The sequence below is a fragment of the Sminthopsis crassicaudata genome, chromosome 3 (assembly GCF_048593235.1).
Source record: "Sminthopsis crassicaudata isolate SCR6 chromosome 3, ASM4859323v1, whole genome shotgun sequence".
NCBI classification, from domain to species: Eukaryota; Metazoa; Chordata; class Mammalia; order Dasyuromorphia; family Dasyuridae; genus Sminthopsis; species Sminthopsis crassicaudata.
In genome coordinates this window covers 627,492,563-627,507,375 of record NC_133619.1, presented here as the reverse complement: position 1 = coordinate 627,507,375, position 14,813 = coordinate 627,492,563, and the positions used below count along the sequence as shown (strand labels likewise).

At 50.3% G+C, this 14,813-nt stretch overlaps 1 pseudogene; it reads left to right on the top strand.

Moving 5' to 3' along the window:
* The first annotated feature begins 5,448 nt into the window (after nucleotides 1–5,448).
* On the top strand, nucleotides 5,449–12,149 carry LOC141562558 (germinal-center associated nuclear protein pseudogene; annotated as a pseudogene).
* Nucleotides 12,150–14,813: the final 2,664 nt, after the last annotated feature.

Genomic DNA, 14,813 nt, shown 5'->3' with positions numbered 1-14,813 from the left:
CTGGACAGCAGTTGTGACAGCTGACCGACCTATGCTCACCATCTGTATAAATGGCATACCATTAGAAGGACTGGCAGACACAGATGCAGATTGCATAGTCATTGGAGGTGCCAATTGGCCCAGTCACTGGACAAAGACTAAGGCAGACACCTACATGTCTGGGGTAGGAGGATCAATTATAGCTGAAGTTAGTGCCATCCTTTTAAGATGGATATTTGAAGGTGAAACAGGAGTTTTTACTCATTTTATAGTTGAAAAAACCCATCAATCTGTGGGGAAGAGACATTTTACAACAATTAGGGTTAAAAATGAGTACTTCGTTTTTTTAGGCAGGGCTGCTGTTGAAGGCCTGCCACCACTTTCACCAGTTCCTATCCAATGGAAAACTGATACACCAGTTTGGATAGAACAGTGGCTCTTAGGTAGCGATAAAATTCACGCCTTACTAGACATAGTATAGGAACAACTTGACCAAGGACACTTACAACCTTCTCTAAGTCCTTGAAATTCCCCAGTATTTGTTGTAAAAAAGAAATCTGGAAAATGGAGGATGTTGACTGATTTAAGAAAGGTAAGTGAACAGATGGAAACTATCAGCCTGGACTTCTATCTCCTACTTAGTTGACTAGAGAATGGCCTCTATGGGTTATAGATATTAAGGATTGTTTCTATTCTATCCCTCTAGATAAGGAGTATATGAAAAGATTTGCCTTTTCAGTGCCCAGCATTACCTTAACTGAGCCTTATAAAAGATATGAATGGACAGTTTTGCTACAAGGAATGAAAAACAGCCCTACTCTGTGTCAAATTTATGTTGCTGCTGCTCTTACACTAGTAAGAAAAGCATTTCCAAAAGTAATGTTATTCGTTACATGGGTGATATATTGGGATGTGCACCTGAGAAACAAATGTTAGAAGCATGTCTACAAAAAAACCTTAGAAACACTAAGGAATTATAAATTGCACATAGCTTCAGAAAAGATTCAAAGACATGCTCTTTTTCAATATTTAGGATATGAAGTATATCATAAGGTGCTTACAGTACAAAAACTCTCCTTAAGAACAGAGAAGCTAAACACCTTAAATGACTTCCAGAAATTCATAGGAGATATCCAATGGATGTATCCTGTGCTAGGTTTGACTACCTGTCAATTGCAACCATTATATGACATTTTAAGGGAAGACAGTGCTTTAAATTCACCACACCAGCTTACAAAAGAAGCTCAAGAGGCTTTGAAACAATTTGAACTGGCTTTATCCAATGTGGTTGAAAGAGTCACTCAAAAACCCTTGGAAATATCAGTTTTTGCCAGACAAGAAGCACCCACAGTCCTTCATCAAGGAGACAGTGTGATAGAGTGGGCGAACCTCCCAGCACAACCAGAATAAAGCCTTATTCCTTACCCAGTGCTTGTGGCTAGAATTTTATTAAAGGCAATTAAACGAGCAGGATAATTATCTGGGATAAGACCTGACAAGATACACACCTTTTATACTAATGTACAAGCTAATGTGTGTTGTGAAACTATCCCAGAGTGGCAAATTTTATTAGCCATGGCTCCAAATTTTACACACGGGTCTCCATTAAAGATAACCAGACTGTTACATAATTGGCAATGGATTCTTGAAGGAAAGGTTTCTAAAGTTCCTCTTAAAGAACCAACTATCTTTACAGATGCATCCAAACATAATATTTGCACTGTATACTCTCGTGACTTAACTATAAAGAGAGTAATCAGAACTCTTTTTCAGTCCACTCATCAGAATGAATTGTATGCAATCATTCTAGCTCTTGCTTATTATCCGGGAGACATAAATATAATATCTGATTTGGCCTATTCAGTAGGTGTGGTACAAAGAATTGCCACAGCCCAAATAAAATTTGTAACCTCCAATTATATATCAGCTCTTTAAGGAACTTCAGTGAGTGAGAAAGCATCCAGATAAGATTTATATTTTGCATGTCCACTCCCATCGTGGACTTCCAGGCCCTATTTTTGATGGTAATTCAAAGGCAGATAACCTTCTAACCATATTGGCCAATACTCCTTTATTTCAAGAAGCACAAGAATCTCATTCTAAATATCATCAGGCTGCCCAAATATACATTTACAATTTGGAATAACAAGAGAAGAAGCTAGGAGCATAGTAAAAGCCTGCATGTCTTGCCTTTCTTTCCATGCTCTTACATTCCCTCCAGGGAATAACTCTCGTGGTTTGAGACCTAATGAAATTTGGCAAATGGATAGTGACCCATTATAAATCTTTTGGTTGTCTATCTTTTATCCACGTCGTGGTAGACACCTTTTCAGGATTCATGTTTGCAATGCCAGCAGCAAAAGAGACGGCCCAAGTGGTCACTGAATTCCTTATACAAGCATTTGCAATTATGGGTGTGCCACAAGCAATAAAAACAGACAATGGACCTGCATATACATCTAAACATTTTGCACAATTTTGTGCACAGTATAAGATTTTACATACCACTGGCATACACTTTAATCCTCAAGGGCAGGCAATAGTAGAAGAAACAGAGATATTAAGACACTCCTTCAAAAACAAAAGAAAGGGGGAGCCACGGGTAATCCTAGAGAACTTCTAAATTTAGTTTTCTACACCATTAATTTTAAAATTTTTGACAAAGATGCACTGGCTCCAGCAGACAGGTTTTATAACCCGTTGGAAGGGCAGTGTCCAGTACAAGCAGCTCCACTGTCCTTAGATAATCGCCAGGTAATGTGGAAAGACCCAGAAAGTAGTGAATGGAAGGGATCAGATAGGTTAACTGCTTGGGGGAGAGGGTTTGCTTGTATCTCCACAGATGGAAAAGGAATCAGATGCGTGCCAATGAGCCGTATTCGCCTTGTCCATCAGAGAGAGACAGAGCAGACCCTTGAAATGAAGGAGAAGACCCAAGAAACATTGGGTGGTTCTGTTGCTGACTGTGCCCACCACTGAAAGAACCTGGCAGTTATGGTGTTTGCCTCATGGACCTCAAAAATTGTTGGACTTGAAAATCCTCAGGAATCATTGGATTCTCTGAGACATGATAAGACTATTGTAGGACTTGAAAGTCCTCAGGAATCATTAGATTCTCTGAGGCATCATAAGACTGTTGCAGGACTTCAAAACCTGTAGGGATCATTAGATTCCCTAACATATAAAAAGACTGTTGCAGGACTTCAAAAACTTGTGGGGATCATTGGATTCCCTAACACATGAAGCAATGAACAACAGACTGGTTTTGGACTATCTCTTGGTTGCTGAAGAAGGCTTATGTGTGACTGATGTTTGCATACCCTCCTTCTAGGACTTCTGGAAATCTTTTACAAAACCATGTTGATTTATATTGTTTGTCATATCACTACTTGCATGTACAATTCCTGTTTGTTACACCACATCCAACCTGCACTGACTGTGGGGAGAGTCATCAATAATAGCCTTTGCATTATTGCTATGTGCTTGTGTAATAACTCCATGCTGATGGGTTTGTGCATACTTGTCTCTAAAAAGACCCTTCAACCCAGAAATCCGCTAGCAATCCCCTTTCCCTGTGGTGTTTTTCATCTCCCTTCCTGAGAAATAAGGGGAGCATGATGACCTCCTTTTTGGGGTTCTCACCTCCCTGAAAAGTCAGGGATGTCACGTTCAACTGTGGTCTAAAACAAAAAGAAAGCAGGAGATATAAAGAGCTAGAATTGAGCAAATGCACTTGGATAATGGGAGCACGTGAGACTAATTGCCAATTGGGCGGTTCCCTATTAACTTGTTTGAAGGTTGACCCTCCCCAGAGATTGTGTGCTGCTTTGATTGATGGGACAAAGAGGGGGAAGTGACATGTGGAGGTGTAGGAGGAGGAAGAGGAAATTGAGACACTCTCTCTCTCTTCTCTCTCTCTCTCTCTCTCTCTCTCTCTCTCTCTCTCTCTCTCTCTCTCTCTCTCTCTCTCTCTCTCTCTCTCTCCATTTGAGGGAGGAAGGTGTGTGTGTATAGATTGCTAGGTCTAATCCCCTGACCTTCACTGTAAAAGATCAAGAATAAAGACGTTTAGTAATTCTGACTCCGGCTGATTTCTGGAAAGACAGAGTTCCAGCACAAGGCAGGTTTAGAACCTGGAAAAAACTTGTTGTGGCTTTCAGAATTTCATTAACTATGTAGGATTCAAGTCAGAGGCAATAGGGAAACAACAGTTAAGACACAATTCACTTTTGACCAGCTAGCAGGTGAAGGTCAGTATGGAGAAAATTCAGAACAGATTGATTATCCCATAAGAGTGTATGAACAAATTTTTAAGGCTGCAGTAAAAGATTGGGGTTCCCTCCCTAGACAGAAAGATTGAGGGCAGGCTTTCACTAAAATACAGCAAGGTCCCAATTAATCTTTTGCAGATTTTGTGGGATGTCTGTTAACTGCTATCAAAAGAGCTATTGGAGAAAATGCATCTACAGAAAAAATGACTAGACATTTGGCTATGGAAAATGCCAATGAGATTTGCAAAACAATTAATTGGGGACTAGACAAAGATGCTTCTTTAGAGGAGGTCATAAGATGCTGGGCTACAGTGGGCACCAATACTCCTTATACTCAGACTGTGATGAACATGGAAAGGCAGGTTCCTTCCTGGCAAAGGACTTCAAAGGAAACTGGTAGATGTTTTCAATGTGGAAAAGATGGACACTCAGCATCAGTTGATGTAAGTCTCTCCAAGCCTCTCTTTATTCATACTGCTGGTCACTCCTTACAGAACAATAACATTCCATAACATTCATATACCATCATTTACCCAAGCATTCTCCAATTGATGGGCATCCATTCATTTTCCACATTCTATCCACTACAAAAAGGGCTGCCACAAACCCTTTGGCCCATACAGGTCCCTTTCCCTTCTTTAGTAGTTCCTTGGGATATAAGCCCAGTAGTAGCACTGTTGGATCAAAGGGTATGCACAGTTTGATAACTTTTGGGGCAATGTCTACCTGTTTCAAGGTCATGACCACCCTATGTGCTAAATCAAAAGAAAGGGGGGAATGCTAGCTAGGTTCCTTCCTGGGTGCTAAGTAGGTACCTAACAATTCTGTAGGGCAGAATTCAGACCTTTCGTTCGCACCTTTAAAAGCACTTGACACTTTCAGGATGCTGAAAGGAGTTAACACCTTTCAAAGGGCTTGCTCATTGGTCTAGAAGGAGTTCCCTCCCACAAGCCCCTTCTCTGGGAGGATTTAAGGAGCCAGCATTCAGGAAGAAGAGCATCTGAGATTCCACTTTGGTGCTGACTGGGGACACTTGGAGAAGAGCAGATTCACAAGGACTAAAGGAAAAGCCGGCTTGTGGAGATTCACAGGTAGGATTGACTTCCGGGAAAGCCAGGTAAGTCTGATTCCTTTCGGCGTCTACCTTTGTCTGCCTGTCCTTCTGTGCGTGCTTCCAGGAGCTGCTGGGATGGCCGCGATGAAGACAAACTTAGAGGAGGAAGTGATTTCTTTGCTCTCCTCTTCTACCAGTGGCTCCCTGGGAACGTTCCAGGTTCAGCCACCATTTCGATTCGGTCAGTCCTGGCTTTTTGGCCAGAGCGCCGTGGGCTCGGGGCAGAGTACGGGATTGGCCAAGACTTCTTGGGGGACCCAGTGTTCCTCAGGATCCACGGTCGGATTCCCGGCCACCTGCCGAGCCCCCCAGGCTCCTGAATGCACGGCGCCTTCTGGAACCCCCAGTGCGTCTGGATTTAGTTTCAAGATGCCCACCAACCTCGGAGCTTTCCCCAGCAAACCGGGCTTTGGGCACCGTAGCCGGGAGGCATCGGGTTGTAGTTTGGGGGCATCCAACTTCAGCTTTAAGGCTCCTGAAAGCTCAGTCTTCAGACCAATCTTTGGGGCCCAATCGGAGCCGGAGAAGACGCAGAGCCGCATCAGTGCGGCCTCTTTCACTTTCTCCCTCCCAGTTAGTGGGGGGCCTGAGGCGCTGGGCTGCTTCACGTTATCCCAGGGCTCAAGCAGCTCAGGCACCAGCCCGAGCGCCGTGGGCTCGGGGGCAGAGCACGGGATTGGCCCAGACTTCTTGGGGGACCCAATCTTCCTCAGGTTCTAAGCTCGGATTCCCGGGCACCTCCGGAGCCCCCCAGGCTCCTGTTTTCGAGGCGCCTTCTGCAACCCCCAGTGCATCGGGATTTAGTTTCAAGATGCCCACCAACAACGGAACTTTCCCCAGCACCCCGGGCTTTGGACACCGTAGCCGGAAGGCATCCGGCTGTAGTTTGGGGGCATCCGAGTTCAGCTTTAAGGCTCTGAAAGCACAACCTTCAGACCAATCTTTGGGGCCCAATCGGAGCCGGAGAAGATGGAGAGGGACATCAGTCCGGCCTCTTTCACTTTCTCCCTCCCAGTTAGTGGGGGGCCTGAGGCGCTGGGCTGCTTCACGTTATCCCAGGGCTCAAGCAGCTCAGGCACCAGCCCGAGCGCCGTGGCTCGGGGCAGAGCACGGGATTGGCCCAGACTTCTTGGGGGACCCAGTCTTCCTCAGGTTCTAAGCTCGGATTCCCGAGCACCTCCGGAGGCCCCCAGGCTCCTGTTTTCGAGAGCGCCTTCTGCAACCCCCAGTGCATCGGGATTTAGTTTCAAGATGCCCACCAACAACGGAACTTTCCCCAGCACCCCGGGCTTTGGACACCGTAGCCGGAAGGCATCCGGCTGTAGTTTGGGGGCATCCGAGTTCAGCTTTAAGGCTCCTGAAGGCTCAGTCTTCAGACCAATCTTTGGGCGCCAATCGGAGCCGGAGAAGATGGAGAGCGACATCAGTCCGGCCTCTTTCCCCTTCTCCCTCCCAGTTAGTGGGGGGCCTGAGGGCGCTGGGTTCCTTCACGTTTTCCCAGGGCTCAAGCAGCTCAGGCAGCAGCCCGAGTCTTCCTTTCTCCAACGCATCTAGCAAGCCTCCCTCCTCCACTTTTGCCTCTCCAAGTCAGAATGTGGAGGAGGAAAAGAGGGGCCCTAAACCAGCATTTGGGAGTTCAGGGAGCGGCTTCACGAGCTTCGCCTCCTCGGGCTCTGGAGGGGAGCCCTTTCCTAGGAGCAAAGCAGAGGGCAAGCTAGGAAGGGGAGATGCTGCTGGCCACGGAGGGTCGCTCTCTGGCCACGTGAAGGGGCCGAAAAGGAAGAAAGAGCACGACGGCTCACCCAGGAGACGAGATTACGACTGTGTGGAGGACATGCAGCTCTTGTCCCAGGGAGATCATCCTCGAAAGAAGCGCCCTCCTCGCCTGGCTCGCCCACGGGCTGGCGGCTCGTTCGGGGGGACGCTGCAGGACACGCTGAGGAGTAACAAAGGAGGCGGCCACCTGGGAAGCACAGGAATGAAAAAGGAAGTGGGCAGTGTAGAATCCAGTGAGACGGAGCAAAGCGCTGGAGCGGGAGCCACCTGGTCCACGTTGTTCGCCCCCGGCTGAAGGAAGAGGAGATGGGTGGCAAAAGGAGCCAGGAAGTGTCCGCCTGCAGGGCTACCCCTTCCCGCCGCGGAGGGAAGAAGGAGAGCGTGGAGAGCTCGAGCAGCCTGTCCCCCAGCGAGCTCCCCGCCATTCAGTGCAAGAAGATCCCCAACTACCTCAAGGACAGAGCCATCCTGCAGGAGCACTTTGGCCGATTGAGGAAGGTGCGGCGCATCCATCCCCGGCGCCGAGGCAAGCTCGGCTCTGTGCCCTTCTGGGACCACGCCTCTGGAGCCCGGGCTCGGAAGAAAGGGAAAGGGAAAGGCTTGCACAGAGTCCTCCTCTTTTGGCGCGAGAACAACAGAAGTCCCAGGAAGAAGACCTTTTTCCCAAAGGAGAAAATAGCGAGTCAGAGCTGGGAAGACTCTGGTTTCCAGCGCTCCCCGCTGCCCAAAGCCCTCTGGAGACCTGCAACTGGCCAGAGCAGCAGCCTTCTCGGGAAGAGTTGTCCAGTGAAGAAATCGAGGCAGCCCGAGTCTCTGCAGTCTGAGGGGGAGCCCTTGGATTGTGGGCCTGAGATCCCGAGCTCAGACCTGCCGGGACTGTCAGTGAGCAGCCTGAGCACCTTGATGGGCGCGGTGGCCGAGACGTCGGAGGACAAGTACCGCCTCCTGGACCGGAGGGATAAGATCCTGAGGCAAGCTCGCGGGAAGAGAACGGCTCTGGACCAAGCCAAAGGCTTTTGGGGCACGTGCCGGGACATGTGTCCTGAGAAAGAGCGCTACATGAGAGAGAGCAGGAAGCAGCTGAGCTCTTTCGAAGTGATCCCTGGCACAGATCAGGTGGACCACGCGGCGGCAATCAAGGAATACAGCCGCTCCTCCGCTGACCAGGAGGAGCCTCTGCCTCAGGAGCTGCGTCCTTCCGGGGTGCTGGGCATGACCATGGACTACCTGGTCACTCAGGTCCTGGACCGGAGGGAAGGGAGCTCGCGCGACTGGTACGACTTTGTGTGGAACAGGACCCGCGCCATCAGGAAGGACATCACCCAGCAGCACCTCGGTGACCCGCTCACCGTGTCGCTGATGGAGAAGTGCACCCGCTTCCACATCCACTGTGCGCACTCGATGTGTGAGGAGCCCGTGGGCTCCTTCGACGCCAAGATTAACCAGGAGAACATGACCAAGTGCCTGCAGAGCCTTAAGGAGATGTACCAGGACCTGGCCGACGAGGGCGTCCTCTGTGCGCGGGAAGCGGAATTCCGAGGCTACCAAGTTCTGCTCCATCTCCACCAGGGCGACATTCTGAGAGAGGTGCAGCAGTTCCGGCCCGAGGTGCGAAACTCCCCCGAGGTGAAATTTGCGGTGCAGGCTTTGGCGGTTGTGAACAGCAACAACTTTGTCCGGTTCTTCAAGCTGGTGCGCTCTGCCTCCTACCTCAACGCCTGCCTCCTGCACTGCTACTTCCATCAGATCCGGAAAGAGGCATTGCGGGCTCTCCTCGTGGCCTACACGGGGAGCGCTCGGAGATCCACACGCTTTCCGGTGGATCACCTGGTGCCCATGTTACTGTTTCGAGATGCCCAGGAAGCCAGCGACTTCTTGACTTCCTGTGGCCTCGCGGTGTCTGATGGCTGCGTGGAGCTGAAGCGGTCCGCCTTCTTGGAAGCCGGGGGCTCAGCCAAGGCAAAGAAGTGCCCTTTGATCACCGAGAAGCTCACCGTCTCCGTTGGAGAAGTGGTGAATGGGGGGCCGTTACCCCCCGTCCCTCGTCACATCCCGGCGTGTAGCTTCAACACCCACAACGAATACGTGGGCGAGAGCGCGGCCCCCGAGTCTGCTCCGCGTGGACAGAAACCCGCTGTGGAGAGGGGGGGAGGCGGCAAGCTGGAAGAAGGCAGCCCTGGGACCGAAGCGCTGGCGCTGTGTGTTCCGCCGCAGCCCTGCCCGCCCCTGCCTCAGCCGCTGCTGACCCAGAGCGCCGGGCTGCCGCCAGCCCTCGGGGCTCCCGGCCCTGTCCTGCCAGGGGCTGCCTCGTCATCTGGCTTCCAGCCCGTGGGGCGGCCCGAGCTGCCTGCTCCCCGGCCTCGGCCGAGCTACACCGACTCGGACCTCGTGGGGGTCGTGGAAGACCTTGCCCGGGACGTCCTCAGAGGCTACTATGAAGAAGTCGGCCAGGCCGGAGCTGCCTACGCCGCTGCGGCCTGGAGGCTTTCCCAAGTGCTCACGGAGGAGCTCCTGGCCACCACCACCGGGGACATGCTGAGGCAGACCGCCGCTGAGGAACTGAAGGAAGAAAGAGCAAGAATTCAAGAAGAACAGAAGAGAGCTGAAGAACAAAGACGGGCCCAGGAGCTGGAGAGCGCCCTGGAGACCGAGAGGAGGGCCTGTGTGGCCCGCTGCTCTGAAGACGTCTGCGATCGCCTCATGGATCTCTTCTTGCCAGAGGAGATTTTCCAGAGTGCCCGAGAGACCCTGCAGGAACTTCAGGGCCTCTGTCAATACTGGCAGAGGTGGAGGAAAGCCCTGGCAGCGCGGAAAAAACTCCAGAGACAGAGGAGACCATTCCCCGCGGCCCCCTGCCGTGTGGACCTCAGCAACGGATTGCAGGCCTTGGGCCCCCGTGCCCAGTGTCCCCTTGCTAAAGAGCGCCTGGCCAAAGGAGTCCCGGATCTGGGGCACCCGGGAAAACTGGGGCTCTCCTGCACCAGGTTACAGTGGACGAGAAACAAGACGATCCATCCAATGAAGGTTCACTCTTTCTACCAGCAATTGCTCAGTGAAGCGGTGTGGAGCCCTCTGGACCTGCCGGCCCTCGTCGCCGAGCATTACCCTGGGCAGCGGGAACAGGTGTTCTGGAAGCTGGTGTTGGCGCTGCCGGACGGTGAAGAGGCCGACAGTGAAGAGCCCGCCTCTGGCTATCCCAGCAGGATGCTAGAGACTTGGCTGAAGGTCAAGTTCATGGGTGGGGAAGATTTCCAAAAGGGGGCCCGTCACGCTTCCCAGGGGATCCAGACGCTGACCCTGCTGAAGGCCTGGAGCCCCAAAGGGGCTCGAGCGGTCCGGGTCAACGTGTGCATTAAGGTGGCCCACGGCCTGTTGAGCGACTGGGCCCTGGATGCCACGGAGACGCAGAAGGCCCTTCTGGGCACCAGCGGCCTTCTCTTCGTGCTGCCCCCCCGCGGCAAGAGTGTGGTGGCGGCCGAGGAGGACGCGTCCTGGCTCTCGGCCCTGCTGCGGCTCCAACAGCTGCTGCAGGCCAAGCCCTTGCAGCCCCCGGTGCCCCTGGTGGTTCTGGTGCCCGGCCGCGAGGGGGCCAGCGTGAGGGACGTGGAGGAGGGTCTGAGGCTTCGGGACTTGCTTTCCTCGCAGCTTCTCTCGGATTACACGGTCTTGGAGATCCCAGCTGCCGTCAACGATGTCCAAGGCACCAACAGGGTGTCGCAGGCCGTCCAGTGGCTGGTGTCTCGCTGCCCCAGCTCCCCGGAGCTCTGCTGCCAGACCCTGCCCCAGTACATCGAGGACGGCGTCAGGCGCGAGTTCAGCGAGCGCTTCTTCCAGGACCGCAAGGAGCGGCGTGTGGCCGGCCTGGCCTGGCAGGAGCCCGGCGCCATCATCGAGCTCTTCAACGGCGTGCTGCACTTCCTGGCGGACGTGGCCTCCTCCGAGCAGCTCTGCCAGCTGTCCTGGCCCATCACGGAGTTCGCCGAGCCGGGCGGCAACAAGCTGCTTCCTCCCCTGCGCTGGAACGCGCCCGGCCACCTGGCCTGGCTGAAGAAGGTCGTTCTCTCCTTGCAGCTGCCCCCCGTGGACCTCCCCGCCCCGGGCGCTCCTTGGCCTCTGGCGTGCAACGCCATCTCCCGCTACGTCTCGCAGATCCCGAGCTGTGGCCAGACGCAGCCCATCCTGCAGTCTCAGCTGGACAACCTCCTGAGTCGGACGTACGCCAAGTGGACGAACCAAGACCTGGGGGCCTTGGGCGACACGGGGCCCCGTGGGGAGGAGATTCCGTGGGATGACATCATCGCTCTGTGCATTAATCACAAGCTGCGGGACTGGAAGCCTCCCAGTCTGCCCGTCACGCCAGAGGCTCTGAGCCAAGATGGGCACATCTGCGTCTACTTTTTCAAGAGCCACTTACAAAGCTACCAGGTCCCCGGGGCCTGGGCACACGCCCGGCTGCAGACCCACAAGGAGGTGGTGCAGCGGCCCGCCCGCCGACCTTTGGGCCTAAAGCCTTGGCGCTCCGCCAAGAGCCTCTCCCCGTCGTGGCTCCACGTTCCCTACGGCGGGACCAGGGCCCCCGACAGCGGCCAAACCGGCCGCGTGCCCGACGCCCAGGAGCTGGCCCGCCCCGCCTCGGCCGAGGAGCTGCTCCCGGGGCGCCTGGCCGCCAGCCTGCAGCTGGAGAAGGAGGAGAGCAGGAGGTTCGAACAGCAGCTGCGTCACTGGCTGTCGGGAGACGCCGAGCAGGGCCCGGACTCCAGCCCCCTCCCCGTCTACCTTCCTCAAGCTCTCCTATCGACGCCTCAGGCTCTGCGGCCCGTCCTCCGAGGGTCAGCGCCCAACAGCCCCCGGGACCAGAAGGCCGCCGAGGGGCGGAGGCCGGCCCCGCCATGGGCGGCTCTCTGACCCACAAGCTGAGACACTTAGAAAGCCTGATTGAGCGCACTCGACAGGAGGAGCTCGTCTGGGAGCGGCACCTCTCCAACTTGCTGGACATGGTGGACATCTGACAAGCCGGACAGTGGGGAGGGTCTCTGCGCGCACACAATCATGTTCTCTGCCGATGCTTGCCCAGTGGCTGCCACTGGGGCTGTAAATCAAGAAAATAAATAAACAAACAAACGAATGAATGAATGAATGAATAAAGAAATAAGTGGGTAAATAGATAAATAAATAAATAAACAAAAAAACAAACAAAAAAGAAAAAAAAAAAAACAAACACAAACAAAACCAAAATAAACAGAATGAAAATGTGATATATTTACATTTATGATATGCAGTCTGAGTGAAATGGGCAATCAAAATATTTTACTCTTATCCCAGACTCAGAAACGTTACTATTAATTAAATGAGTAAATTTGATATGATACATGGAAAATAGGGAGAGAAACTGAGGCTGATGAAAGTTGAGGGCTGGCAAGAAAGCCTAAGGCTGCCAAAAGCAGGGAGGAAAAAATGAGGAGGGGGCTAGTTTTGGTTACAGGCGGCCAGTTTTCCCATGAAAGAAGAGTACCTACCCTCTGTGGGTTTCCATGAGCTCCATCCTCATAATTCTCACTGACATCGAGCCAGTGCTTTCAATGATATCCATATTTGCACAGCACAGGTGTTTGAGCACAGGGCATGAAATAAAGACTTAAAAAAAACTGCTTCTGCTACTACCTGTCTACACGACCATGAACAAGGGCCTCAATCTCTTTAAGACTGCTTTCTTGTCTATAAAATGACAATGTTAATAACTGTAAGGTCTATGTTGTTGGGAGGTTGAAAGGAGACAATGAATAGAAAGGTTGTTCCAAACCTCCCAGCCATAGCTCTCCAAAGTTACTTATTATCTTTGAAGGGTCCAATGTGGTTTAGAAACACTAGAATATTCCATTTAAAGCTGGAAAAAGATTCCACAGATTTGATCAATCAATGTGCATTAATTAAACACTTACTATGTTGGAGATACTGTGCTAGGTGCTAGCAACAGCAATCTTACAAGTAGGAATTATTCTAAAGGAAGATAACAATGTGTACCTATAGCGGCACATGTATTCTTCTTGTGCAGTCTGTAATGTCTGACTCTTTGTTACCGCATCTGGGGTGTTTTTGGAAAAATTACCCACATAGTTTGGCCTTTCCTTCTCCAGCAATTTTACATGTTAGGAAACTGAGGCAGACAGGTTGAAGGGATGTGTCCAGAATCACACAGCTAGGGAATATCTGAATTCAGGAAAATAAATCTTGCTGACTCCAGGTCCACTAATCTATACACTGCACCACCTACCTGTCCTTCAGTTATAAACATGATACATACATACATATAAATTAGAACCATCAGTTTAGCACCAGAAGGGAATAGGAAAATCTTTTAGTTCAACTTCTTTCTTACACATGAGGAAACTGAGATCAGAGAGGCAAATTGATTTGCCAATAGAACTAATAAATATTAGGAAGCACGATCTAAACCCAGGTTTCTACTGAGTCAAAATTTAGAAATTAGAGTTTAAATTTAGAAAATTTAGAATTTAGTCAATTTTAGACTGGGTAGCTTGCTTTTGTTTTCTTGGGGGAGAGGAACCACTGCAGTCTGGTGACTTCAGCCAAGAGAGACAAAAACTGGGTCTTTGGAACTCTCCGTGCTCTTTCGGAGATAGCCTTGTGCCTTGATGCATGTGGGCCAACCCTGATATTGCTTGCAAACAGCAGGTTCTGAAGGCAGAAAGCCTGACAGCACTTATGTCGTGCAGCTTGTTTTCCTAGACATTATTTCTCAGTTGCCACAACCGGCTGACATGAAGACTATGCCTTCCAAGAGGAAACAATGATCCCCTATTCATGGGGAAGCATACAGAGATAGAAAATCATGATATCCAATGATGGACAGAATCAGATACACCCAGAGAAGGAACACTGGGAATTGAGTGTAAACTGTTTGCACTATTGTCTTTCTACCCAGGTTACCTTTACCTTCTGAATCCAATCGCCCATGCATATGTACTATCAAAAATTATAATTATAAAATTAAAAAAAAAAAGAAATGGACTCAGACACAATCAGTTCTTTCTCTGGGGGTGTATAGCATTTTTCATCATAAATACTACAGAAGTATCTTGAATCATTTTAATGCTGAAACAAGCTAAGTCCCTCATGATCATCATGCAATATTGCTGTTATTGTGTATTTTGCTCTGGTTCTGCTTGCTTCACTTTGCATCAGTAAATTTAAGTCTTCCCAGATATTTCTGAAAGCATGCTTTATGTAATTTTATATATTTCAATAGTATTACATCATGATTATATATGTTCAACTATTCTCTAACTGACGTTACCCTCTCAATTTTAATTATTTGTGTGTGTATATCTATATACATATTACAAAGAAGTTCTTTCCCTTGTATGTAATCGCTTAAATTTTTTGGTTTTACCAAACATATTGCTACGTCCATTTAATACGATTTATTGTGTGCCTATTCTATTTATTTCACTTGTCCACTGCTTTATTTTGTATCCTGTACCAGATTGTTTTGATGGTTACCATTTTGAGATTTGGATTGTCTTGCTAGCGATTAATGATGCTATTGACCATACCACTATCTCTCCTGAAAATGAGTTATGTTACATATAATCTTTGCCTGGAGATTTTTCTCATTCAATCATGGAATCAATACACATACATTTAGTGAGTGC